General features: G+C 47.1%; 1 protein-coding gene across 9 annotated transcripts in view; it reads right to left on the reverse strand.

Moving 5' to 3' along the window:
- The window catches only part of RALGPS1 (Ral GEF with PH domain and SH3 binding motif 1), a 263,929-nt gene that overhangs the window by 212,653 nt on the left and 24,539 nt on the right, over window positions 1-26,737 (reverse strand). For all 9 annotated transcript variants that reach the window (XM_079962103.1, XM_079962105.1, XM_079962100.1 and 6 more), the window contains exon 2: window positions 2,643-2,728. The gene's annotated coding sequence lies outside the window, so the exon portion shown is untranslated. The remainder of the gene's footprint in view (window positions 1-2,642; window positions 2,729-26,737) is intronic.

Below are 26,737 nucleotides of genomic sequence, written 5' to 3' on the forward strand. Positions count from 1 at the left end.
TACTGTAGGTTATACTGTAAAGGTAAAGGATCCCTGACAGTTAAGTCCAGTTGTGAATGACTCTGGGGTTGCAGCACTCATCCCCTCTATAGGCTGAGGGAGCCAGCGTTTGTCCGCAGACAGCTTCTGGGTCATGTGGCCAGCATGACTAAGCTGCTTTTGGCGAACCAGAGCAGTGCATGGAAATGCTGTTTACCTTCCCACCGGAGCGGTACCTATTTATCTACAGTGGTACCTCGGGTTAAGTACTTAATTTGTTCCAGAGGTCCATTCTTAACCTGAAACTGTTCTTAACCTGAAGCACCACTTTAGCTAATGGGGCCTCCTCCTGCTGCTGCGCCGCCGGAGCACGATTTCTGTTCTCATCCCGAAGCAAAGTTCTTAACCCGAGGTACTATTTCTGGGTTAGCGGATTCTGTAACCTGAAGCGTATGTAACCTGAAGCATATGTAACCCGAGGTACCACTGTACTTGCACTTGACGTGCTTTCAGATTGCTAGGTTGGCAGGAGCTGGGACCGAGCAACGGGAGCTCACCCTGTTGTGGGGATTTGAACCACCAACCTTCTGACCGGCAAGCCCAAGGCTCAGTGGTTTAGACCACAGCGCTACCCATGTCCCAGGTTATACTGTATTTACTTGAATATAATGTGCCATCAAATTTAATGTGCACCCCAATTTTCAAGACCTTGAAACCAAAAAAGTATTTGATGGCAAATGTAAATGTGCCATCAAATCTAATGTGCACCGTAATTTCCATGATGTAATTTGGCCAAAAAAGGTGTGAAATACAATCAAGTAAATATGGTACAGTATATTGTTGTTGAGATATAATTAGTTGTTGACCAATAAGAATATAAGGTCTCATGTTTATGAAAATGTATTTTAATATATGGTCGAATATATTTCCAATGTAGTGCCTAATGACAAACATCTTTTTCAACAGAAGGCTACTCATTTTTCTACACATTTATATGTTATTGAAAATTTCATGGCTCTTTATACAAAAGCAGTATCAGAAACCCTAAAGCTTTCAAAAATAATTTTCAAATCAAAACAATTATAGTTTACATTTAAATTTGATGGCCCTGACAAACAAATGGTTCTTCATACATTTGTCACATTTTAAAAAAACTAGACTTGCCATGTACTACAAAAACAGAATCCTAAAATCTTATCTTGTTCAGCAGTGCCATCTAGTGAATAAAAAATAGAAATGCTAGAACTCAGAATTTGGAAAACCAGTGGTAGCATAATCCACACTGCAATGAATGAGTTCCGAGACCAATAGTAACAGCATCCATTCATGGTTCAACAAAAATATAGGAGTGCCTAGCACTGGTCTCCAATTTCAATGCCTGCACAATCAATTTTAGTAATTCTCTGTTGGCTTCAAGTTTGTGATTGGGGGAAACATCAGGAAACCTTTTCCCTATGACAGCAGTCCATTGATCTATAAGAAGGATATCTGGGGAACAAAGTCACCATTTGTACTGCTTTCCTTTTCTTGTATAAAATTGGTGGTGCACGGGATGAGGGCCAAACAAACGAGTCTGAGTTCTAGTAAGACTGAAGTACTATAGGTGAGCTGTTCCCAAGCCCAGATAACTGGCCAATTGCTTGCTTTGTACAAGGTCATACTCCCCTTTCATAATCTAAGGGGGCTGCTGGATCCATTCTGTCACTAGAGCCCCATGAGACCTTTTCTCTCATGAGGAGATATGTTCTGGACTATATAGGAACTGGGCTTTTAGTGTGACAGCACCTACCCTTTGGAACTCCCTCCCATTACTATTAGACAGGTTCTGTCTCTATTATCTTTTCAGTGCCAACTGAACACCACCCTTTCCCAACAAGCCTTTTTAGAAGAAATTTTTACCCCAGTCTTTATTTGTAGTGGACTTGAAATGGTTTTAAAATGCTTTTTATTGTTACATCAGTTCAGGATGTTTCGTGGGAAGCAATTCATATAAGGTAGCAAATTGGCTTCCAATAGATTCTGAAATTAGGGACGCAGGTGGCGCTGTGGGTTAAAGCCTCAGCGCCTAGGACTTGCCGATCGAAAGGTCGGCGGTTCGAATCCCTGCGGCGGGGTGCGCTCCCGCTGCTCGGTCCCAGCGCCTGCCAACCTAGCAGTTCGAAAGCACCTCCGGGTGCAAGTAGATAAATAGGGACCGCTTACCAGCGGGAAGGTAAACGGCGTTTCTGTGTGCGGCTCTGGCTCGCCAGAGCAGCGATGTCACGCTGGCCACGTGACCCGGAAGTGTCTCAGGACAGCGCTGGCCCCTGGCCTCTTAAGTGAGATGGGCGCACAACCCCAGAGTCTGTCAAGACTGGCCCGTACGGGCAGGGGTACCTTTACCTTTACCTTTAGATTCTGAAAGTCCCTCATTTGATACTTCCAATGTACCAAGCATGAAAAGCCTTTTGTTAGAAACTAACAGAACATAAAAAAACATGCATTTCCCTATGTTTGCTATGTTCAAATCTCATACATTATTCAGATTCTCATCCTGCAAACATATTTCAAGCCTCAATAGCTTTAGTTCAATATGACATTCTAAAGATGCCTCTGTACTATGCTGCCACTCTTCTACAAATCAGTTTCCTCTTCAGTGATAAAATGAAAGCAGATTAACTTACCCATTATGTATTTTCCTTTCCAGTTTTAAGTACCAATAGTCAAACACAAATGAAGTCTTGCAGCACATCTTTCAGAATGGACATTTCTGGAAAGGGAAAATAATAATAAAAATATTATATATAATGGCAATAATACCATTTTATATTTATGCTTTATTTTATGAAAACAACTTTGGGCAGAAATGTATCTGTGGAAAATGGATATATAAATAGACTAGGCTTAGACCATAGGGTTTTCTTGAACAAGACAAAACCTTCCTATTTGTTCCTCAACAGTCAACCAACTTATGACTTTTATGTATCCCGTTCGGCAAGTATGGAATATAATTAAATCAAACTGTTCAGAGTAAAACCTTTTTATCTGATGCTGCCTTCAATATGTGAGTTCCTCCGGGCTCAATTTTATCCCCCGTGCTATTTAATATCTACATGAAACTGCTGAGTGGGTCATCCCAAGTTATGGAGTACATTGTCAGTAATATGCTGATGACACACAGCTCTACTTCTCCTTTACATCTGCAGATGAGGCAGTGGATGTGCTAGCCCGTTGCCTTGCCTTGGTAATGGACTGGATGAAAGCCAAGAAACTGAAGCTTAATCCAAATAAGACTGAGGCACTGTTAGTAAGTGGCTCCCTAGACCAGATGGGTGGGAGATTGTTTGCTCTTGATGCTGTTACACTTCCTCTGAAGGATGGGGTATGTAGCTTGGGAGTACTCCTGGATACTTTGCTGTTGCTTGAGGCTCAGGTGGTCTTGATGGTGCAGACTGCCTTCCATCCGCTTCGGCTGGTGACCCAGCTGCGCCCCTATCTGGATAGGGATAGCCAAACTTCTGTTGTCTATGCTCTGGTAACTTCCAGGTTGGATTACTGCAACACATTATATGTGGGGCTGCTTTTGAAGATGATTTGTGCAGAAACCATCAAAGAGGCATGATGGTTTGAGCATATGACACCAATCCTGGTCTGACTGCACTGACTGCCAATTAACTTCCAGGCCCAGTTCAAAGTGCTGGCTTTGATTCTTAAAGCCTCAATATGTCAACAACCACCTCTCCCCATATTAACCAACCTGGACTCTGCAATCATTATTGGAGGCCCTTCTTCGTGTGCCTCCTCCAAGGGAGATCCAGAGGGTGGCAACACCAGAATAAGCCTTTTTATGCAGTGGCTCCCCATACACAGAATGCTCTCCCCAGGTAGGTTGGTCTGGTCCCTTCATTATACATCTTTTTATACTTTTTTAGTTATGATTGTCATTTATAAAAAATATTTCAAATATTTCCTTTCCAACCAGGCCTTTGGATGATTAATATTCTACTGCCTCTGAAATGTGTTTCTGGGGTGGTGGTGGTGATTGTTTTGTTTTTGTTCTAACAAAACATCCTTCTTTGGATGAAGGGTGGTATATAAATTTAATAAATAATAAAATAATAAAAATAAATGACTGGGTATATAACATATAGAGCAGTGGCTCCCAATTAGCCAAGTACTGGGGACCCCCCTATTTTTCAAAAGCCAAGCCATGGATCCTCTACTTTTGAAAATATTTATATCTCTGTGTGAATGCTGCCACCATACCCTCCCACATCTCCTAGTGCAAACCTGGGGTGTGTGTCTTCCAGGTCACGCTCATGAAAGCATAATGCCCAAAGATGCGATGTCCCAGGCAGTTGACAGGTATGTGTCATGGACCCCCTAGGTGGGTTATGTGGATCTCGACCACCAATTTGGAAACACTGGTGTAGCAAGATGCCTTCTCATTACCAAATGCACCATATGGTTATTTATTAACCAGAGTGAATCCCCCCACCAGACAACCCACTTCCTGAAAAAATAATTTACATGGGATGAAGAAAAATTAATTTTCAAGGAACATTTTAAAATCATGTGAATAGATAATGGCTGCTGTACAAACTTGTGCTTTGTTTTTACAATGTGAACTAGATAATAAAATTTCATCATCCAGGACATAACACAATTTGCTGCCTTTTCAACTTGCAACTAAAAGGAGGAAGTCACAGACGAAGGCTTTCTGAACTAACCCTCTGGAGCACAAATAGATATGTTATGCCTAATCTTACAATATACTCAACATACAGCTTTTAAACCACTCTTCCAACAATATTGCAAACTGTAAACATTTGATGCTTCAGATGCTACAAATCATCTGCAGCAGATGAGAATTTTGATCACCTGCAACTGCTTTCCTGCACATACTTTTATGATCTATTTTAAAACTGTATTTTCAGACTGGAAGAACCTCAGTCACCCATTGTCCAAGCTCCCTAAATATGTGATTTTGGTACCTAGGAACTTGAAAACTGTACTTGAAGTGTTCAAGTTTTCCCCTCATACTCAGAAGCTTTTATGCACACCGTATGTTTTACACATATGTACACAAAACATAACTGGCCTGCATTTCTCACTTAACTAAAAGGAAATGAAACTGTAAAACTGAACCACTGAAAAGTTTTTGCACAGTCCTTACCCCCATTTCTTAACCTTGCCTTCCTTTATCTGATTAACCGCAATCCACATTTATTTCTACAAAACTTTCAAGCCACAACCATTTGAACTGCGTTTTTAAATGCATGAAAAATTAATACTGTATCAACTGGGGGGGGTCCTCCAAAGTCAGTGTTACTACTAGGATGAGACTACCAGATTCAATCAGGAGTCCTCATAGCCCAGATGACTTTCAAATGCCCGTGGAAACAAAAGGCTGTGTTGACAGATGAAACTCCAGGTGTCCACTATTATGGGTGGGGTGGGGTATGCAAGGGAATTTTGCCTACTCCCTCACCCCTGCGGCAATCTCATTGATCCCTTAACTCCAATGGTGGTAAGAGATTGATTGCTGCAGCTTTCTCCTTGGGGACACAAATGTTTTAATTTATTATGGTGGGCAGCTGGAAACTCAGAGAAGTTGGCTGACAAAGAGCTTTGCAATGAGGACTGGCAAGTAGCCTTGCCCTCACCACCCACCCTTCCTGGGACAAGTTCCACAGGGGAGGAAGCACTGGGACATCCGATCTCGGTGATCATGGGTAGGAGGCAGAGTTACGCTAAGACCAGACCATGTCATTACCGAGGAGGCAGGTTTAGTCATTGTTTGAAGACTATCCCTGCCTCCGGGTCTGGCCTTGACCGGAAGGATACTGGAATCAACAGGGGAACCCTACATGACCTGAAGGTGTTGTTGTGTAATGCCAGGTCAATGATAAATAAAACCACTGCCATCCACGACTTGATTGTGGATGGAGGATTTGACCTGGCATATGTGACAGAGACCTGGTTGGAGGAAGCAGATGGGCCTGTCCTTGCCGCTGCTTGCCCACCAGGTTTCTCTTACGCACAGCAACCCAGGTCATGTGGGCGGGGAGGGGGGGTTGCAGTGATTTTTAGGAAGTCACTAGCTTGCACCAGGCGTCCTACTGGGAAGATCCAGTTTTCTGAGTGCATGTTCTGGAAGTTGGGCAATAGGGGCAGTACAGGATTCCTTTTGGTGTACCGACCTCCCCGCTGCACCAAGGATTCCCTGTCTGAGCTGCTTCAGGTCGTGGCGGATTTTCTCCTGGAGACACCTAGTTTGGTTGTCCTAGGGGATTTTAACATCCATGCCGACACAGCCTTACAAGGGGCTGCTCGGGACTTCGTGGAAAGCATGGCCTCCATGGGGCTGTCCCTGAATAAGTTTGGCCCAACTCATAGTCATGGACATGCCTTAGACCTGGTGTTCACTTCTAGTGACGTGGGTGATCTGACATTAAGTAAAAGTGAAATAAAAGAAGTGCCATGGTCAGATCACTTCCTGGTGCAACTGGACTTCTCCGCGACCCTTCCCCTCTGCAGGGAGGTGGGACCAATTCGGATGGCCCACCCCCGCCACTTAATGGATCCAAATGGTTTCCAGAGAGTGGTAGGGGATGCTTTATCCCATGTTGATGGCCTTTCAGCTGATTCCCTGGTGGCCCGCTGGAATGCGGAGTTAACCAGGGCTATTGACTGTCTGGCTCTGAAGCGCCCTCTCCGATTGCATGGAGCCCCGACAGCTCCGTGGTTTTCTTCGGAGCTGAGGGCGATGAAACAATCGCTGAGACGGCTAGAGCGTCGGTGGCAAAAAACTCACTCTGAATCTGACCGGACACAGGTTAGAGCTCAACGTCGAGCCTACCAAGTGGCGACTTTCTTCACCGCCTCTATTGCATCTGCAGAAAATAGTAGCAGGAGACTTTTTCAGGTGGTTCGTAATTTAACGGAACCACCTTTACCACCGTGGCTTTGTAAAGACCCCAAGATCTCCTGCAATGATTTTGCAAAGTTTTTTGCAGATAAAATTACTCATATTCGGAAGGAGCTAGACACCACCATGGGAGCAGGGCTGGGGCGGGAGAGTGCTAGAGCTCTGTCTGGTCAAGTTGCATGGAATCAATTTCAATCCATTACCCCCGAGGATGTGGACAGGCTGCTTGGACGCGTAAAACCAACCACCTGTCTCCTGGATCCTTGCCCATCCTGGCTAATAAAAGCAAGCTGGGAAGGGCTGGGCGATGGGCTCTGCGGGGTGGTGAATGCTTCCCTCTGTGAGGGAACATTCCCAGATCCGCTGAAAGAGGCGGTTATTAAACCGCTTCTTAAAAAACCATCTTTAGACCCGGCCAGTATGGCCAACTATCGCCCAGTCTCAAATCTTCCATTCTTGGGCAAGGTGATTGAGCGCGTGGTTGCTGAACAACTCCAGGCACGCCTGGAGGATGCGGACCATTTGGATCCCTTCCAATCGGGATTCAGGCCTCATCATGGGACTGAAACTGCCTTGGTCGCGCTGGTTGATGATCTCCGGCGAGCTAGGGACAAAGGTGAGAGTTGTTTCCTAGTTCTGCTGGATCTCTCAGCGGCCTTTGATACAATCGACCATAACATCCTTCTGGACTGTCTAGGGGGGCTGGGAGCTGGGGGCACTGTTATACAGTGGTTTCGCTCCTTCCTCCTGGGCCGTGTTCAGAAAGTGGTGGTGGGGGATGAGTGTTCAGACCCCTGGGCCCTCACTTGTGGGGTGCCTCAGGGATCCGTCCTCTCCCCCATGCTTTTTAACATCTATATGAAGCCGCTGGGAGAGATCATCAGGGGGTTTGGACTGGGTGTCCATCAATACGCAGATGATACCCAGCTCTACCTCTCTTTCAAATCAGAACCAGTGAAGGCGGTGAAGGTCCTGTGTGAGTGCCTGGAGGCGGTTGGAGGATGGATGGCGGCTAATGGATTGAGGTTGAATCCTGACAAGACAGAAGTACTGCTTTTGGGGGACAGGGGGCGGGCTGGTGTGGAGGACTCCCTGGTCCTGAATAGGGTAACTGTGCCCCTGAAGGACCAGGTGCGCAGCCTGGGTGTCATTTTGGACTCACAGCTGTCCATGGAGGCGCAGGTCAATTCTGTATCCAGGGCAGCTGTTTACCAACTCCACCTGGTACGCAGGCTGAGACCCTACCTGCCTGCGGACTGTCTCGCCAGAGTGGTGCATGCTCTAGTTATCTCCCGCTTGGACTACTGCAATGCGCTCTACGTGGGGCTACCTTTGAAGGTGACTCGGAAACTACAACTAATCCAGAATGCGGTAGCTAGACTGGTGACTGGGGGCGGCCGCCGAGACCACATAACACCGGTCTTGAAAGACCTACATTGGCTCCCAGTACGTTTCCGAGCACAATTCAAAGTGCTGGTGTTGACCTTTAAAGCCCTAAATGGCCTCGGCCCAGTATACCTGAAGGAGCGTCTCCACCCCCATCGTTCTGCCCGGACGCTGAGGTCCAGCGCCGAGGGCCTTCTGGCGGTTCCCTCATTACGAGAAGCAAAGCTACAGGGAACCAGGCAGAGGGCCTTCTCGGTAGTGGCACCCGCCCTGTGGAACGCCCTCCCATCAGATGTCAAAGCGATAAATAACTACCTGACATTCAGAAGACATCTTAAGGCAGCCCTGTTCAGGGAAGTTTTTAATCTGTGATATTTTAGTGTATTTCTGGTTTTTATGGAAGCCGCCCAGAGTGGCTGGGGAAGCCCAGCCAGATGGGCGGGGTACAAATAATAATAATAATAATAATAATAATAATAATAATAATAATAATAATTATTATTATTATTATTATTCCTGCTTGCTACCCTTCAACTCCTCAGCCAGGGACAGAAGGAGGAAAAGATCATCACTATAAGACTATAAAGGTGGCAATAGCAGCACAGAGGGAGAAGAGCTGAATGGCAAGAGGGGATCCTAGGAGGTAACTCCTTTTTGGGTCCCTTAAGAATGGCAGGGTTCTGTCCAAAGATAAATGGTACAACCCTATGGAGAGGAGCATGGGTGTAGCCAGGATTTTTGTTAGGGGGGGCAGGCCTTTTGTTGGGGGGGACGGCAGAACCTCAGTTAGCTATGTATTTTTATTGCTTTTTATTGATGGGGGCAGCTGCCTCTCTCTGCCCACCCCAGCTATGCCAATGAAGAGGGGGATGCCTGGTGTTCAGGCACATCTCTATGGCTACCATAATTTATTCATCTTAACTATGTTTGTAACATTTGTAACAAAGTTCTCTAAAAGGCCTACAGTAAATGATTGCACCCCTTCATGGATCACTGCCTTGTCGTGGCGAAGGGGCTTGAATAACTCCAAGAAGCAATGAGCTATGCTGTGGAGGGCCACCCAAGACAGACAGGTCATAGCCGAGAGTTTAGACTAAATGTGATCCACCTGGAGAGGGAATTGGCAAACCACTCCAGTATTTTGCCAAGAAAACTCCATGGACATAAAAAAAGGAGCAGCTTTGAGAAGAAAGTGAGTTTCCAAAGCATGCCCTGGTTCATGGGGTCACGGAGAGTCAAACACAACTAAGACGACTAAACAGCAACAACAAATAATTGCACACTGGCAACTGGGATAAAGCCAGGTGCACATCTACAGCAGCACTGACTTGTGTGTGTGTATTATATTATTTTTAATTGATTGCTGCTTTTCCTGGGTACAATTACTATGTAAGGCTAGGAGGGAACAAGGAAGTGCTACTAGCTCTTAGGTTAGACATAGCCTCCATAACATTAGCATCTATCCCTGCTTCCAGCCTCAACACAACATAGCCAAATTGTCCCCTCACCCAGCCTGCAGTGGTGTTTGTGTACAGTGGGGAGGTTTGCACAACAGGAGGAAACATCTCATGGTACTTCCCTGCTTTTTCCTCAGCAGTGATGTGACTGCATATGACTCTCACAGTGACAAGAGGCCATATCCTCAAAAGATCCAATTAGAGTAGGCTTATTGAAATGAATGTATCTAAGTTCGTAATGTCTCTCAATTTCAATGGGTCTCCTCTGAGTAGAACAGTGGCTACTGCCCAAGCAGGCTCTCCCCTTTTATGAGAGCAAATAAAAGGCCAGAATCTTGCAAGATCTCTGGATCTTTTGAGGTTTCGATCTGCCGGACATACATACTGCACACAAGCAAACTGTTCTGTCGGAGCTGAGTGGATGGTACAGACACTTTCCCCTGGATTTGGTCTACCTCATGTTATAATCAGTTGCTTTTTTTGAGGGCCAGGAAGCATTTTTTTTAATGTCATCTGAATTAGTTGGGGAAAGGCATGTTTTTCACCTTCCTTGTGGTATCCTCTAACTATAATATTGTACTCTTTCTGATTAACCTGTAAGATCTTAGATAACAGACCATTTCCCCCCACACTGCAGTTTTTTTCAACTTTTGATTTGATCTGAGTTGACTATGGAAGTTTGGTCATTTTACTGTGCGACTGTTCTCCATCTCCTTATTGCCAGCTACAATAAGGTAACATAAAGAATAAGATGTAATCAGCAGTAGAAGGGGTGATGTGGGTGACCTCTCCTGAATTTTCTTTACAAATTTCAATACAATAGGTGTCACCACTCAATATAATTAACATGCTTCAAGATGAGAATGCAGTAAGAAAGCTTCATATCACTTTCAATAATCAAGGTAGAAATAAAATCACCATTGACTTAGCAATATGCAAATAAATGGTCACAATTAGCTGGCTTACACAGCAGTGAAAACCAAACTATGTATACTGCAATTGGTACATGATCCTATCAAAAATGCTTCTGACACCCAGTTCATTTGGGTATTTCATCTGTATATGGACTGCTGGATTAAAAATAATAATCACCCACTTTATTCCCTTCACCTAAGTTCCTAAAAGCCATGTTGTGATAACTGTGGAAATGAAGATTTTCAACATGGATTGGCCTACTGGGTTAACTGGTTATGTACCTTCCTGTGAGTAATTGCCAATTCTCATTCACCTATAAGTCCCGAGCTAATATATTGCTGATTGTACACTATATTTCTCTAGATCGGGGTAGTCAACCTTTTTATACCTACCACCCACTAATGCATCTTTCTTGATGGTAAAATTTCCTTTCCGCCCACCAGTGCTCAATGGAAGAAGGATTCAGCTTGTGCCGTAGAACCCCCTACTGCCCACCTAGAATCCTGAAACACCCACTAGTGGGCGGTAGGGACCAGGTTGACAACCCCTGCTCTATATACATATTTCTGGTTTCAAACTGCACCTGCATATGATATAAGAAAATGTGCCCTAAAATGAGCTGCCAGAATCAGTTTGTCTTCTTCAGAGACCATGGCCAAACCACAGTTTGGAAGTCCTAACTGGGCAGCCACTTATACACTGCCAAAAAAAGAGAACTTAATTCGTTCTGGAGGCCTGTTCTTAAACTGTTCTTAACCTGAAGCACCACTTTAGCTAATGGGGCCTCTTGCTGCTGCCACGCCGCCGCTGCATGATTTCTGTTGTCATCCTGAGGCAAAGTTCTTAACCCGAGGTACTATTTCTGGGTTAGCGGAGTCTGTAACCTGAAGCATATGTAACCTGAAGCGTATGTAACCTGAAGTGTATGTAACCCAAGGTACCACTGTAAATGCATCACAAAAACAAATGGGGACACATATGCAAAATATTTGCATGTGCTGATTTATATGCACAGATGCAAATTTAGAACTAATTACTGCAATATAAAGAGAAATACACTGTATCTCAACATAGTGAGCAAGACTATGACCAGGTGACCCATATCCCTGCTTATGCTACTGTCCAGGTGCTAACATTTGCCGGGCAACTTCAAAAACCCCTGCTCTCTCCCTCCTAATGGTTATATTTAAAAGAAGCTTGGAGTGGACAGCCATTCAAATATAAGACTGTCCTCTGTAAAGGACACTCTAGTCCCAGTTGTAAGTGGTCAGGGTCTGAAAATAACTCTTCAAACATAGCACTTTAAGGGCAGTAGCCAGTAGACATCATTCCTTTATTCAAAGAAGTGTTAATCATCTGCTAAACCAGTGATATGGAGAAGGAAATTTTCTGGTGCTTTGTTTTTCCACCAGGAAAAAAGCAGTTTCATAAACTTATTACTAATAATCAATAGATGCCAAATACAAGTTCTCCTGACTTCTGGCAGGCTCAGATTCACCTAATATCAAGTGGGTGGATTCACCAACCTGTCAAAAGTGGCTCAGAGGGGTGAGCACTTTTGGATCTAGCCTGCCAGGGGTAAAAAAAAAAAGGTTTCCCACTCCTTCTCTAGAGCATTTAGTTTTCAAACTGCAAATTACCCTGATTTGCATATGAATATTTTCTAGAAGGTCCACATCACTGCTCTGGAGCTACTCAGAAAACCCGCTTTGGTCATATTGAATCAGCCATGGTGGGTAGTTCAAAGCGAAGGAAGGGGAAATGCCATGGAGCATGTCCAAATGCTTTGGCAAGCCTAAATTAGTTCTGTGAGGGCTGCACAAAAAAAGGCCACTCTTGCCCTTGCAATCAAATGACACCAGGATGCCATTAATGAAGTCTGGCTTTTACATCAGGAATACAGTACTTGAATGCAGTCAGTAAAAGGCAATTAACAAGGTTTGATTTCACTATCAGCTGGAGTTCTAACCCTAACAAAAATATTTCTTTAAAAAGGCCTTTCCCTTCTCCACTAGCTTAGCATACATTATGTTAAGAAATTATGAGTATCTACCCAGTTAGCTATCTACCAGTAACATTGATTTCAGCCAAATGTACTGGGCTGGTTCTTCAAAGCACCTCTGTGTCAATCTATAAACAGTAACTATAAACTGTTGCCACATGCACTGTTTCTATGGTAGCCTCAAATAGTAACTAAAAATAAACCAGGGGTGGGGGTGATCCATGCATGCTGCTTTGAAGGAAGCGGATTGTTGGCAAGAAAACTTGGGTTTACAACTCAAAAAAATTGAACTAAACAGTGGTGCGGCGGGGGAACTCTCCTAAACTTCTTCCATGCCCTTTCATTCTGAGACAGATGACAAGGTAGGCCACTTCAAACATTTCAAATGAAAGTAAATATTGATCCTCTGGTTTCTCTTCCGATCGTATAATGTGATTTGCTAAAAATGGAGGGAACCACATAATTAACACCTATTAGTCAAAAGTAGTGATAAAGCAGGACTCCCCTGAGTGAGTGCTTGAGGGCCCTGCTCTTGCCATTTACCATCTGGCCTGGGGCGGGGCCTGAAGCCTCATAAGGACTGCGTGGTGCTTGCTGCCTGCTGCCCAGGAGGACTCCCCTGAGTGAGTGCTTGAGGGCCCTGCTCTTGCCACTTACCATCTGGCCTGGGGCGGGGCCTGAAGCCTCATAAGGACTGCGTGGTGCTTGCTGCCTGCTGCCCAGGAGGACTCCCCTGAGTGAGTGCCGAGGGCCCTGCTCCTCTCTGCCACTTACCATCTGGCCTGGGGCGGGGCCTGAAGCCTCATAAGGACTGCGTGGTGCTTGCTGCCTGCTGCCCAGGAGGACTCCCCTGAGTGAGTGCTTGAGGGCCCTGCTCTTGCCACTTACCATCTGGCCTGGGGCGGGGCCTGAAGCCTCACAAGGACTGCTTGGTGCTTGCTGCCTGCTGCCCAGGAGGACTCCCCTGAGTGAGTGCTTGAGGGCCCTGCTTTTGCCACTTACCATCTGGCCTGGGGCGGGGCCTGAAGCCTCACAAGGACTGCTTGGTGCTTGCTGCCTGCTGCCCAGGAGGACTCCCCTGAGTGAGTGCTTGAGGGCCCTGCTCTTGCCACTTACCATCTGGCCTGGGGCGGGGCCTGAAGCCTCATAAGGACTGCGTGGTGCTTGCTGCCTGCTGCCCAGGAGGACTCCCCTGAGTGAGTGCCGAGGGCCCTGCTCCTCTCTGCCACTTACCATCTGGCCTGGGGCGGGGCCTGAAGCCTCATAAGGACTGCGTGGTGCTTGCTGCCTGCTGCCCAGGAGGACTCCCCTGAGTGAGTGCTTGAGGGCCCTGCTCTTGCCACTTACCATCTGGCCTGGGGCGGGGCCTGAAGCCTCACAAGGACTGCTTGGTGCTTGCTGCCTGCTGCCCAGGAGGACTCCCCTGAGTGAGTGCTTGAGGGCCCTGCTTTTGCCACTTACCATCTGGCCTGGGGCGGGGCCTGAAGCCTCACAAGGACTGCTTGGTGCTTGCTGCCTGCTGCCCAGGAGGACTCCCCTGAGTGAGTGCTTGAGGGCCCTGCTCTTGCCACTTACCATCTGGCCTGGGGCGGGGCCTGAAGCCTCATAAGGACTGCGTGGTGCTTGCTGCCTGCTGCCCAGGAGGACTCCCCTGAGTGAGTGCCGAGGGCCCTGCTCCTCTCTGCCACTTACCATCTGGCCTGGGGCGGGGCCTGAAGCCTCATAAGGACTGCGTGGTGCTTGCTGCCTGCTGCCCAGGAGGACTCCCCTGAGTGAGTGCTTGAGGGCCCTGCTCTTGCCACTTACCATCTGGCCTGGGGCGGGGCCTGAAGCCTCACAAGGACTGCTTGGTGCTTGCTGCCTGCTGCCCAGGAGGACTCCCCTGAGTGAGTGCTTGAGGGCCCTGCTCTTGCCACTTACCATCTGGCCTGGGGCGGGGCCTGAAGCCTCACAAGGACTGCTTGGTGCTTGCTGCCTGCTGCCCAGGAGGACTCCCCTGAGTGAGTGCTTGAGGGCCCTGCTTTTGCCACTTACCATCTGGCCTGGGGCGGGGCCTGAAGCCTCACAAGGACTGCTTGGTGCTTGCTGCCTGCTGCCCAGGAGGACTCCCCTGAGTGAGTGCTTGAGGGCCCTGCTCTTGCCACTTACCATCTGGCCTGGGGCGGGGCCTGAAGCCTCATAAGGACTGCGTGGTGCTTGCTGCCTGCTGCCCAGGAGGACTCCCCTGAGTGAGTGCTTGAGGGCCCTGCTCTTGCCACTTACCATCTGGCCTGGGGTGGGGCCTGAAGCCTCACAAGGACTGCTTGGTGCTTGCTGCCTGCTGCCCAGGAGGACTCCCCTGAGTGAGTGCTTGAGGGCCCTGCTCTTGCCACTTACCATCTGGCCTGGGGCGGGGCCTGAAGCCTCATAAGGACTGTGTGGTGCTTGCTGCCTGCTGCCCAGGAGGACTCCCCTGAGTGAGTGCTTGAGGGCCCTGCTCTTGCCACTTACCATCTGGCCTGGGGCGGGGCCTGAAGCCTCATAAGGACTGCGTGGTGCTTGCTGCCTGCTGCCCAGGAGGACTCCCCTGAGTGAGTGCCGAGGGCCCTGCTCCTCTCTGCCACTTACCATCTGGCCTGGGGCGGGGCCTGAAGCCTCATAAGGACTGCGTGGTGCTTGCTGCCTGCTGCCCAGGAGGACTCCCCTGAGTGAGTGCTTGAGGGCCCTGCTCTTGCCACTTACCATCTGGCCTGGGGCGGGGCCTGAAGCCTCATAAGGACTGCTTGGTGCTTGCTGCCTGCTGCCCAGGAGGACTCCCCTGAGTGAGTGCTTGAGGGCCCTGCTCTTGCCACTTACCATCTGGCCTGGGGCGGGGCCTGAAGCCTCACAAGGACTGCTTGGTGCTTGCTGCCTGCTGCCCAGGAGGACTCCCCTGAGTGAGTGCTTGAGGGCCCTGCTTTTGCCACTTACCATCTGGCCTGGGGCGGGGCCTGAAGCCTCACAAGGACTGCTTGGTGCTTGCTGCCTGCTGCCCAGGAGGACTCCCCTGAGTGAGTGCTTGAGGGCCCTGCTCTTGCCACTTACCATCTGGCCTGGGGCGGGGCCTGAAGCCTCATAAGGACTGCGTGGTGCTTGCTGCCTGCTGCCCAGGAGGACTCCCCTGAGTGAGTGCTTGAGGGCCCTGCTCTTGCCACTTACCATCTGGCCTGGGGCGGGGCCTGAAGCCTCATAAGGACTGCGTGGTGCTTGCTGCCTGCTGCCCAGGAGGACTCCCCTGAGTGAGTGCCGAGGGCCCTGCTCCTCTCTGCCACTTACCATCTGGCCTGGGGCGGGGCCTGAAGCCTCATAAGGACTGCGTGGTGCTTGCTGCCTGCTGCCCAGGAGGACTCCCCTGAGTGAGTGCTTGAGGGCCCTGCTCTTGCCACTTACCATCTGGCCTGGGGCGGGGCCTGAAGCCTCATAAGGACTGCTTGGTGCTTGCTGCCTGCTGCCCAGGAGGACTCCCCTGAGTGAGTGCTTGAGGGCCCTGCTCTTGCCACTTACCATCTGGCCTGGGGCGGGGCCTGAAGCCTCACAAGGACTGCTTGGTGCTTGCTGCCTGCTGCCCAGGAGGACTCCCCTGAGTGAGTGCTTGAGGGCCCTGCTCTTGCCACTTACCATCTGGCCTGGGGCGGGGCCTGAAGCCTCATAAGGACTGCGTGGTGCTTGCTGCCTGCTGCCCAGGAGGACTCCCCTGAGTGAGTGCCTGAGGGTCCTGCTCCTTCCTGCCACTTACCACCTGGCCCAGGGCAGGGCCTGCCAGGCCTCACTAGGACAGTGTTACTGCAAGAGGGGCACAGAGTGTTTTTAAAATGTTTTTTAAAAAATTCTTTTGGATTTTTTGTATGTGGGGGGTGGGGGTGGGATGGATGTTTGGTTGGGTTTGGGGAATTATTTTTTTTATTTTGATGTTTTTGTAATTTTTAAATTTTTTTGTTTGTATTGTTTTATTGGTTTTGTTTGTTTGTATAAGTTGTTATTTTGTTCTTAGGGGGAGGGGTCAGGGCTGCCGGGGAGTGGGCCCCAGCCCACAAAATGGCTGGGGCATGTTCCACAGGGGGGGATGCACTGGGACAACCGATCTCAGTGATCACGGGTAGGAGGAGGAGTTACGCTAAGACCAGACCATGTCATTACAGAGGAGGCAGGTTTAGTCGTTGTCCGAGGACTATTCCTGCCTCCGGGTCTGGTCCTGACCGGATGGATACTAGAATCAGCAAGGGATACCCACATGACCTGAAGGTGCTGCTGTGCAATGCCAGGTCAATGATTCATAAGACCACTGCCATCCATGACTTGATCATGGATGGAGGACTTGACCTGGCATGTGTAACAGAGACTTGGTTGGATGAAGCAGATGGGCCTGTCCTTGCCGCTGCTTGTCCACCAGGTTTCTCTTACGCACAGCAACCCAGGTCATGTGGGCGGGGAGGGGGGGTTGCAGTGATTTTTAGAAAGTCATTAGTTTGCACCAGGCGTCCTATTGGGAAGACACAGTTTTCTGAGTGCATGTTCTGGAAGTTGGGCAATAGGGGCAGTACAGGATTCCTTTTGGTGTACCGACCTCCCTGCTGCACCAAGGATTCCCTGCCCAAGCTGCTTCAGGTCGTGGCGGATGTTCTCCTGGAGACACCTAGCTTGGTCGTCCTAGGGGATTTTAACATCCATGCCGACACGACCTTACAAGGGGCAGCTCGGGATTTTGTGGAAAGCATGGCCTCCATGGGGCTGTCCCTGAATAAGTCTGGCCCAACCCATAGCCGCGGACATGCCTTGGACCTGGTGTTTACCTCTATGGATGTTGGTGATCTGACACTAAGTAAAAGTGAAACAAAAGAAGTGCCATGGTCAGATCACTTCCTGGTGCAACTGGACTTCTCTGCGACCCATCCCCTCTGCAGGGAGGTGGGACCAATTCGGATGGTCCGCCCCCGCCACTTAATGGATCCAAATGGTTTCCAGAGAGTGGTAGGGGATGCTTTATCCCATGTTGATGGCCTTTCAGCTGATTCCCTGGTGGCCCGCTGGAATGCGGAGTTAACCAGGGCTATTGACTGTTTGGCTCCGAAGCGCCCTCTCCGATTGCATGGAGACCGGAGAGCCCCGTGGTTTTCCACGGATCTGAGGGCAATGAAACAATCTTTGAGACGGCTAGAGCGCCGGTGGCGGATAACTCATTCCGAATCTGATCGGACACAGGTTAGAGCTCAACGTCGAGCCTACCAAGTGGCGATAGTGACGGCGAAGAAGAATTTCTTCACCGCCTCTATTGCATCTGCAGAAAACAGCAGCAGGAGACTTTTTCAGGTGGTTCACAATTTAGCGGAACCACCTGTAACATCGGGGCCCAGTACGGGCCACATGTTCTCCTGCAATGATTTTGCAAAGTTTTTTGCAGATAAAATCGCTCAGATTCGGGAAGAAGTAGACTCCACCGTGGGAGCAGGGCCAGGGCGGGAGAGTGCTAGAGTTCTGTCTGGTCAAGTTGAGTGGGATCAATTCCAATCTGTTACCTCCGAGGATGTGGACAGGCTGCTTGGACGAGTGAAACCAACCACCTGTCTCCTGGATCCTTGCCCATCCTGGCTTATAAAAGCTAGCCGGGAAGGACTGGGCGATGGGCTTCGTGGGGTGGTGAATGCTTCCCTCCGTGAGGGAGCCTTCCCAGACCCGCTGAAAGAGGCAGTTATTAAACCGCTTCTTAAAAAACCATCTTTAGATGCGGCCACAATGGCCAACTATCGCCCAGTCTCAAATCTTCCATTCTTGGGCAAGGTGATAGAGCGAGCGGTTGCCGAACAACTCCAGGCACGCCTGGAAGAAGCGGACCATTTGGATCCCTTCCAGTCGGGATTCAGGCCTCATCATGGGACTGAAACTGCCTTGGTCGCACTGGTTGATGATCTCCGGCGGGCTAGGGACAAAGGTGAGAGCTGTTTCCTAGTTCTGCTGGATCTCTCAGCGGCGTTTGATACCATCGACCATAACATCCTTCTGGACCGTCTTGAGGGGCTGGGAGCTGGGGGCACTGTCCTACAGTGGTTCCGCTCCTTCCTCCTGGGCCGTGTTCAGAAAGTGGTGGGGGGGGATGAGTGTTCAGACCCCTGGGCTCTCATTTGTGGGGTGCCTCAGGGTTCTGTCCTCTCCCCCATGCTTTTCAACATCTACATGCAGCCGCTGGGAGAGATCATCAGGAGGTTTGGGCTGGGTGTTCATCAGTATGCAGATGATACCCAGCTCTACCTCTCTTTTAAATCAGAACCAGTGAGGGCAGTGAAGGTCCTGTGTGAGTGTCTGGAGGCGGTTGGAGGATGGATGGCGGCTAACAGATTGAGGTTGAATCCTGACAAGACAGAAGTACTGTTTCTGGGGGACAGGAGGTGGGCAGGTGTGGAGGATTCCCTGGTCCTGAATGGGGTAACTGTGCCCCTGAAGGACCAGGTGCGCAGCCTGGGAGTCATTTTGGACTCACAGCTGTCCATGGAGGCACAGGTCAAATCTGTGTCCAGGGCAGCTGTTTACCAGCTCCATCTGGTACGTAGGCTGAGACCCTATCTGCCTGCGGACTGTCTCGCCAGAGTGGTGCATGCTCTGGTTATCTCCCGCTTGGACTACTGCAATGCACTCTACGTGGGGCTACCTTTGAAGGTGACTCGGAAACTACAACTAATCCAGAATGCGGCAGCTAGACTGGTGACTGGGAGCGGCCACCGAGACCATATAACACCGGTCTTGAAAGACCTACATTGGCTCCCAGTATGTTTCCGAGCACAATTCAAAGTGTTGGTCCTGACCTTTAAAGCCCTAAACCGCCTCGGTCCAGTATACCTGAAGGAGCGTCTCCACCCTCATCATTCTGCCCGGACGCTGAGGTCCAGCGCCGAGGGCCTTCTGGCGGTTCCCTCATTGCAAGAAGCAAAGCTACAGGGAACCAGGCAGAGGGCCTTCTCGGTAGTGGCGCCCACCCTGTGGAACGCCCTTCCAGTAGATGTCAAAGCGATAAACAACTACCTGACATTCAGAAGACATCTTAAGGCAGCCCTGTTCAGGGAAGTTTTTAACGTGTGATTTTACTGTATTTTTGGTTTTTATGGAAGCCGCCCAGAGTGGCTGGGAAGGCCCAGCCAGATGGGCGGGATATAAATAATAAATTATTATTATTATTATTATTATTATTATTATTATTATTATTATTATAAAAAAGGGAGGTGGCTGGTGTATTGTAGGCTTTTGATATGTGTATGGAACTACTTAAGAACAGTTGCAAATAAGTACTAAGAAACACTATATATGCCAAAATGAGCTGTTCAGTTAAGAAAATAAAGTTGCATAAAACAAATGGAAACTTCTGTACAGGGTGTGTGAAAAATTGCCTATCTTCATCTTTAAAGGAGAGAAGATTTGGAAAAGTTTTGAAGCAGTTTATCTAAATGTTGCCATATTTATTAATAGTTGTTCTATGCAAACATTGCTGGACACCACCATGAAAACTAAAACAACAAAGAATTTTACTTTCTTGGGTTCCATGATCACTGCAGATGGTGACAGCAGTCACGAAATTGCTTTTTGGGAGAAAAGCAACGACAAACGTAGACAGCAGGGGTCTGCAACCTTTAAGACAAAAGAGCCACTTGGACCCATTTCCGAAGAAAAAAAAACTGGGAGCCGCAAAACTCGTCATTATAAAAATAACTTTTTTGTCACTTTTTATTATTTCTTTGTTTGACCCCTCAGAATTACTCCTCCTCATAGAAATAAATGTTAAATTAACAAGTTACCTTTTTGTGTGTGTGTGTTCTTCACTCCCCTTCAAAACAGTGACCAGGGTACATGCCCCTTACAATGTAGCGGGCGGGAAGGTGACGTCAGGACGGTGCGTGACTAACGCACGCACCGGCCCCATGCGATGTCACAGCCAGTATAGCGCCTGCCACAGTGGGGAGTGTCGGGGCGCACAATGCGCCTCCTCCCCTCGCTAGTATCCGCCCCGGAGCCGTGGCAAAGGTGTAAAAGAGCCACATGCGGCTCCGGAGCCGCGGGTTGCTGACCCCTTAAAAAGTAGAGACACACCTTGCCAACAAAGATACATATTGTTAAAGCTATGGTTTTCCCAGTAGTGATGTATGGAAGTGAGAGCTGGACCATAAAGAAGGCTGATCGCCAAAGAATTGATGCTTTTGAATTATGGTGCTGGAGGAGACTCTTGAGAGTCCCATGGACTGCAAGAAGATCAAACCTATCCATTCTGAAGGAAATCAGCCCTGAGTGCTCACTGGAAGGACAGATCCTGAAGCTGAGGCTCCAGTACTTTGGCCACCTCATGAGAAGAGAAGACTCCCTGGAAAAGACCCTGATGTTGGGAAAGATGGAGGGCACAAGGAGAAGGGGACGACAGAGGATGAGATGGTTGGATGGTGTTCTTGAAGCTACCAGCATGAGTTTGACCAAACTGCAGGAGGCAGTGGAAGACAGGAGTGCCTGGCATGCTCTGGTCCATGGGGTCACGAATAGCTGGACACGAATAAATGACTGAACAACAAAATTCTTTTACTTGAGTCACTTAGCATATTTTTTTTAACGATGTAGGTTACCCTAGCTGCATTCAGATGATTCTATGAACTATGATTGCAGGTTCATACAACTGAAAGGTTGAGCATACAGACATTTAAATCCCCAATGATTTTACAGCTCTGCTGTAACAATATTCCAGAGTTTGCCAAGGAACATATTGACATATTCTGGGATGACTTTCTCTATTCTTTGTCTAAGCATCTCAAGATATAGGTTGGGAAGAGATTGTGAGGTACTCATGGACTAGGCATATAGTTCTTTGCACAAACCAAGGTACAGTGGTACCTCGGATTACGAACTTAATTCGTTTCAGAGGTCCGTTCTTAACCCGAAACCATTCTTAACCTGAGGCACGCTTTCACTAATGGAGCCTCCCACTGCTGCTGCGCCGCTGCCGCACGATTTCCATTCTCATCCTGGGGCAAAGTTCTCAATCTGAGGTACTACCAGTGGCGTAGCGTGGGGGGTGCCAGGGGTGCCGGCCGCACCGGGCGCAACTTGGGCGGGGGGCGCACTCGCACTAGAAGCTCTCTGCCCCTACTAAAATCCACGGGTTAGGGAGCCCGCGCTCGCTCGGCTTGGCGAGGAGGTCGCAGAAGGGGGAGAGCAAAGCCTTCTGCCGCGGGCAAAAAAAGGAGAGGAAGCCGGGCGGGCGGGCGGGCTGGCTGGCGGGGGTCTGGCTGCGCCTGCTGCTGCCGTTGCCGCTGCTGCCGGGCTTTGACAGCTTGGCGAAGCGGAGGGAGAGGAGCTTTATGGTAATTGCGGCTCTCTCTCCACTGGCCGCACCGAGCAGGGAGTCTGGCGAGGGGGCAGGAAGAGACTTTCCCCCCCTTTTTTCCACCTCGCCTGGTCAAAAAGGAGAGCGGAGTCTCCTCAGGGCGCCCTCAGGCAAGCCAGGGCAAGGCAAGCAGAGCGAGGAGGAGAGAGAGGGGAAGGGGGGGGAGCAGCCAGGAAACGCTGCGATGTGGAGGGGGAATCAATTAAGGAGAGAAAGCGAAAAGCCTTGGAGAAAGGGAAAAAAGGAAAGAAAAGAGGCAGCTCCGGGAGAGCGCGGGGGAAAGAGAAGCCTCGCTGCTGCTGCTTGGGAGAGTAAATTACTGTACTTGCCTTGCCCCGGGTTAGGGGGCGCAAATTACTTGCCTTGCCCCGGGTGCTGATAACCCACGCTACGCCACTGGGTACTACTTCTGTGTTAGCGGAGTTTGTAACCCAAAGTGTTTGTAACCCGAAGCGTTTGTAACCCGAGGTACCACTGTACATGTGAAAAGATTCTCCACACAAAAGGGGATCTGAATTGGGTCAAAATTCCCTCCTCACATGGAGAAACTCTACATATGCATTTTCATACACGAGAGTCCCTTCTCATGGAAAGATTGTGTGATCCCAAGTACATCAGTGGCAAGTGTGTGGGGCTTGCTCATGTGGCCCTGCATCTCTCTCACACACTCTTTAAATGTATGTGTGGGCTTTCTGAACCCCTTTTAGTATCCAGTGTTAGTGATCACAGTTCGCCTAAACGAGACATGACCAAACTTGGTCCTCCAGATGTTTTAGGACTACAACTCCCATCATCCCTAGCTATCAGAACCAGTGGTCAGGGATGATGGGAATTGTAGTCCCAAAACAGCTGGAGGCATGCCTGACAACTAGCACAAAGTTTTAGCATTCTTGATAAAACCATAACATTTCAGGGTAAAGTCATCATGTTCAGGGTAGGATGCCAGACATGCTTCTGGAATCAGCACCTATTTTTAGATAACAACTCATTCACATATTACATAAAATCCTTCACAGCTCTGTTGACACCAAATTCTTAGGAGACTGTGCGACTATATATTTTCTTCCATACCTGAATATATCAGATGGGGAAAAAATTAGGATGCTCCCCCATTTCCCTAGGTAAAGTTTGATAAAACTAAACAAGACAGCATAGTCATGTTTGTTTATTCATGTGTTTGATGTGAGGTAGGGGAATTGACAACAAAGAGCTGTGCATATACTAGGGCCTCATAATATTTTTGTATTCTTTTTTGTGTATTTTTTTAAAGCTTCAGTGAAAAATACATTTAAAAAAAGAAAAGGGAACACTAGACACTGATTGTCCATGTTATAACATGATCATATATATTTGAAGTCCAGTAACTACTTTAGGCATATGCAAGGGTTTGCAGTGAAATGTCTGAACTTATTTCCCTTTAAACAGCAGACCATATTCCATATCACACACTACTTTTCAAATTATCTGGGTTTCTGCTTGTGACAAAGGGGGTTGCTGTTGAGGATACATATCCCCACTAAGCTCATAGAAGTAACTGAACTGGTTTTTTGATTCTAGCCTTCTGTTGTGCACTTAAAATTAATTTTAAGAGAAAAGAAATTACATTTCTAAGCATAATTTCACTTTTATACTGCCATTTGTTAGATAACCACCACCAAAAATAAAGCAAATGTAAAAACCTGATAAAATTACTACAATACACCCCCCCACACACACACCTTCTCTGGAATATATCTTTATTTAAATTTGCCATCTCCCTATCACAATATTTATTATTTCTATCATTCAGATAAATGCTATATATCTTAGACATCATCCAAACAACTGATGAAAATCCAAAGCTTTCTTGGTATTTTAATTTCCTTATTTTAAATTCAGTTGTCCATGTTTTACCACAATCTGCATTTTTAAAATAAAATTTCCATGTTTTTCAGAATATAACACACACATTTTATATGCAATTTTAACTAATGAACACACCCCTTTGCAAGCAATTTCCCCATACATACATTTTTATTTTCACTCATATATTAATTTTTAGGCACATTTTTTGCATTTTGTAAATATAGGTTGTCCAAGAGACAGTATGTTTCTGAATACTAGTTGTTGGGAATCACAAGTGGGAAGAGTGCTATTGTGCTCAGGTCCTGCTTTTAGTCTTCACATAAACATCTGGTTTTCACTGCAGAAACGGAATGCTGGACTAGAAGGGCCACTGGTGTGATCCAGCAAACTCTTCTTACATTCTTATGAAGAATTGTATTGCAAAATTTGGATAAGTGTGAATTTCAAAGGACAGTTGTATTTCAGTTCTCGTATTGTTTCAAAAGGTGCAAATTTGATAGATACACCTTTAAAAGTGAACTGAATTTGAATTTCTCCCCATCCCTAGAGATTGGAAAATCATATGTGGCAGGCTAAAAGGAGAAGAGTGAGAAAGGAATGTTTAAAGCTCCCCCCGTCCCCCGTCAAATAAGTGAAGAGCAAATTACACCACCACAGCAAGTAGAAAAGAGGGAAGGAGACAAAGAGAACCTCAGGGCCTATTCAAACTATGCCATCCCCACCCACTTATAGGGCCAACTTAAGAGTAGCTGCCCCGTTCAGAAGAACAGTGAGGCTGGTTGTGTTGTGCTTTTGAGCATGTGCTTCTTGGTGTGTTTTGCAAAAGTTGTTAGCTGCTTTGAGGACTCTAGCTGAAAAATAGGATATAAATCCAATGAATAAAGAATGAATGCCAGAGGGTTGGACTAGATGACCCTCAGGGTCCCTTCCAACTCTACAATTCTATGATTCTATGAATTAAAATGATTCTCCTCCCAGCCCTTTTATTGGCTGTTTTATATAGTAATCAGAATTTGTATAAATCAAGTTTTTGCCTTAATGTACACCTTTTCCTCAACAGGAACATGGAAGCAACACAAGAATTCTCCTCAGTCCCAAAAGTCCAACTTCAACAGAAGTATTGGGTAACAGAAGATAGTAAAGCTAAACTGCTGGCGGTTGGTGCCAAATGTTTGGAGCTAGTCACTCACAGAGAACATTATTACGATACTACTTCAGATGACCTAGCAATGGCTAAATTATGGCTTAGTCAAAGAAATCAACAGTGGCATCTTATACTAGAATCTCAGGAGCAGATGGATAGAGATAATGTTGCAAACCAGAACAAACCAGAAAATATTCAGAGTGCTAAACCTACTGTCTATGAAGAAAAGAAGCAAACACAATTTGCGCCTAACAATCAAAATGACCAGCAACTTGATTTGATTGAAACAGATAGTACATATACATGTGCAGCAGCCAGTTCTGCATATACTGAACTAGTGGGGGAGAGAGAGATAATTACACATCTGGCAGACTTTCTTAACATAGATTTGAAATTTGAGGACGAAGCAAACATGACCATGGAAGACTTTCTGCAGAAGGCTGGTATCCAGCATTATGCAAGCAATCATGTTATTAATCAAATAACATATAAACTGTGTGACCAGTACACAATTATAATTCAAAGGGATGAAAGCTCTTTGAAGGAGTCTGCAACTATATTGTTAGATATGGATATTTTAAATATTTGCAAAGGCTTTGAAGAAATGGAAAAATTAGCGAATTACCTGGAATTTGAACATCAAGCACTTCAAAGTGAACAGGAACTGCTCATGTAACAAAAAGCCCACCATGAGACCAAGTCCTTCAATTTGTGAACTATTTTCTAAGAAACGGTTTAAGGATATGATTACCAGATCAATACATTTTTTGCCCCTTTAAATTTAAATCCAGTGCAGTGTGTAACAAAATCTTATGCAGCTTGGAAATACAGATTTATGGCAATGGCAGCGGTACAACTGATTAATGCCAACTGTGATCTATGAATAGCACTGTTAACAGCTGCTGGAGGAAATACATTCTAGAGAGCCCCACTAAAATGAACTGCTTAAGATTAGTTTCCTATTTTCAAAACTGCAAAGGCTACATCTTGGTTCAATTAAATAAATCCCTCAATCAACCAACCCTAATCTTTTCATTTAACAGTTTTAGACAAAAAACACATTTCCTGCAGAAAAAAATCTGTCTTCAGCAAACTAGAATCTCAATAGCTATGAGCAAATAGCTTAAAATATTTAGCATTTTTTACAGTGAATACATTGCCACTTGAAAGAGCTCCTGCACTTACACTATGCACAAGCATTTAAATGAGACTTCTTTATTTTAAAGCAAAATTCATCACAACATTTTTATTAGAAATGTTAATGCAAGCTTGATCTTTCACTGCACAACCCTTATACTGTATATAAAGAGGAGTCATAGCTTGAAGCCTATATTACAGCTGCTGGATACATGTGCAGGAAAGTCATGCATATCCTTGAATCTCTCTCATTCACACCATGATGTGCAAAATGGTTTTGTTTACCTGTCAAACAAAAATCCATTTTATCTGCCTCTTAAGAAAAGAATCATATGACACATTCTCTCTTTAACATGCCCTCAGTTGTGATTCAGCATTTCATTCACTACTTTGGTGGTAGTAGTATACAGTCGTACCTCCGAAGTTGAACGGAATCTGTTCTGGAAGTACATTTGACTTCCAAAATGTTTGGAAACCAAGGTGTGGCTTCCAATTAGCTGCAGGAAGATTCTGCAACCAATCAGAAGCTGCGGAACCCGCACCAGACGCAATGGCATCTTAACTCAGGAATAAAAATGGCTGTAAAGAATAGGAC

The sequence above is a fragment of the Podarcis cretensis genome (assembly GCF_951804945.1).
Source record: "Podarcis cretensis genome assembly, chromosome: Z".
NCBI classification, from domain to species: domain Eukaryota; kingdom Metazoa; phylum Chordata; class Lepidosauria; order Squamata; family Lacertidae; genus Podarcis; species Podarcis cretensis.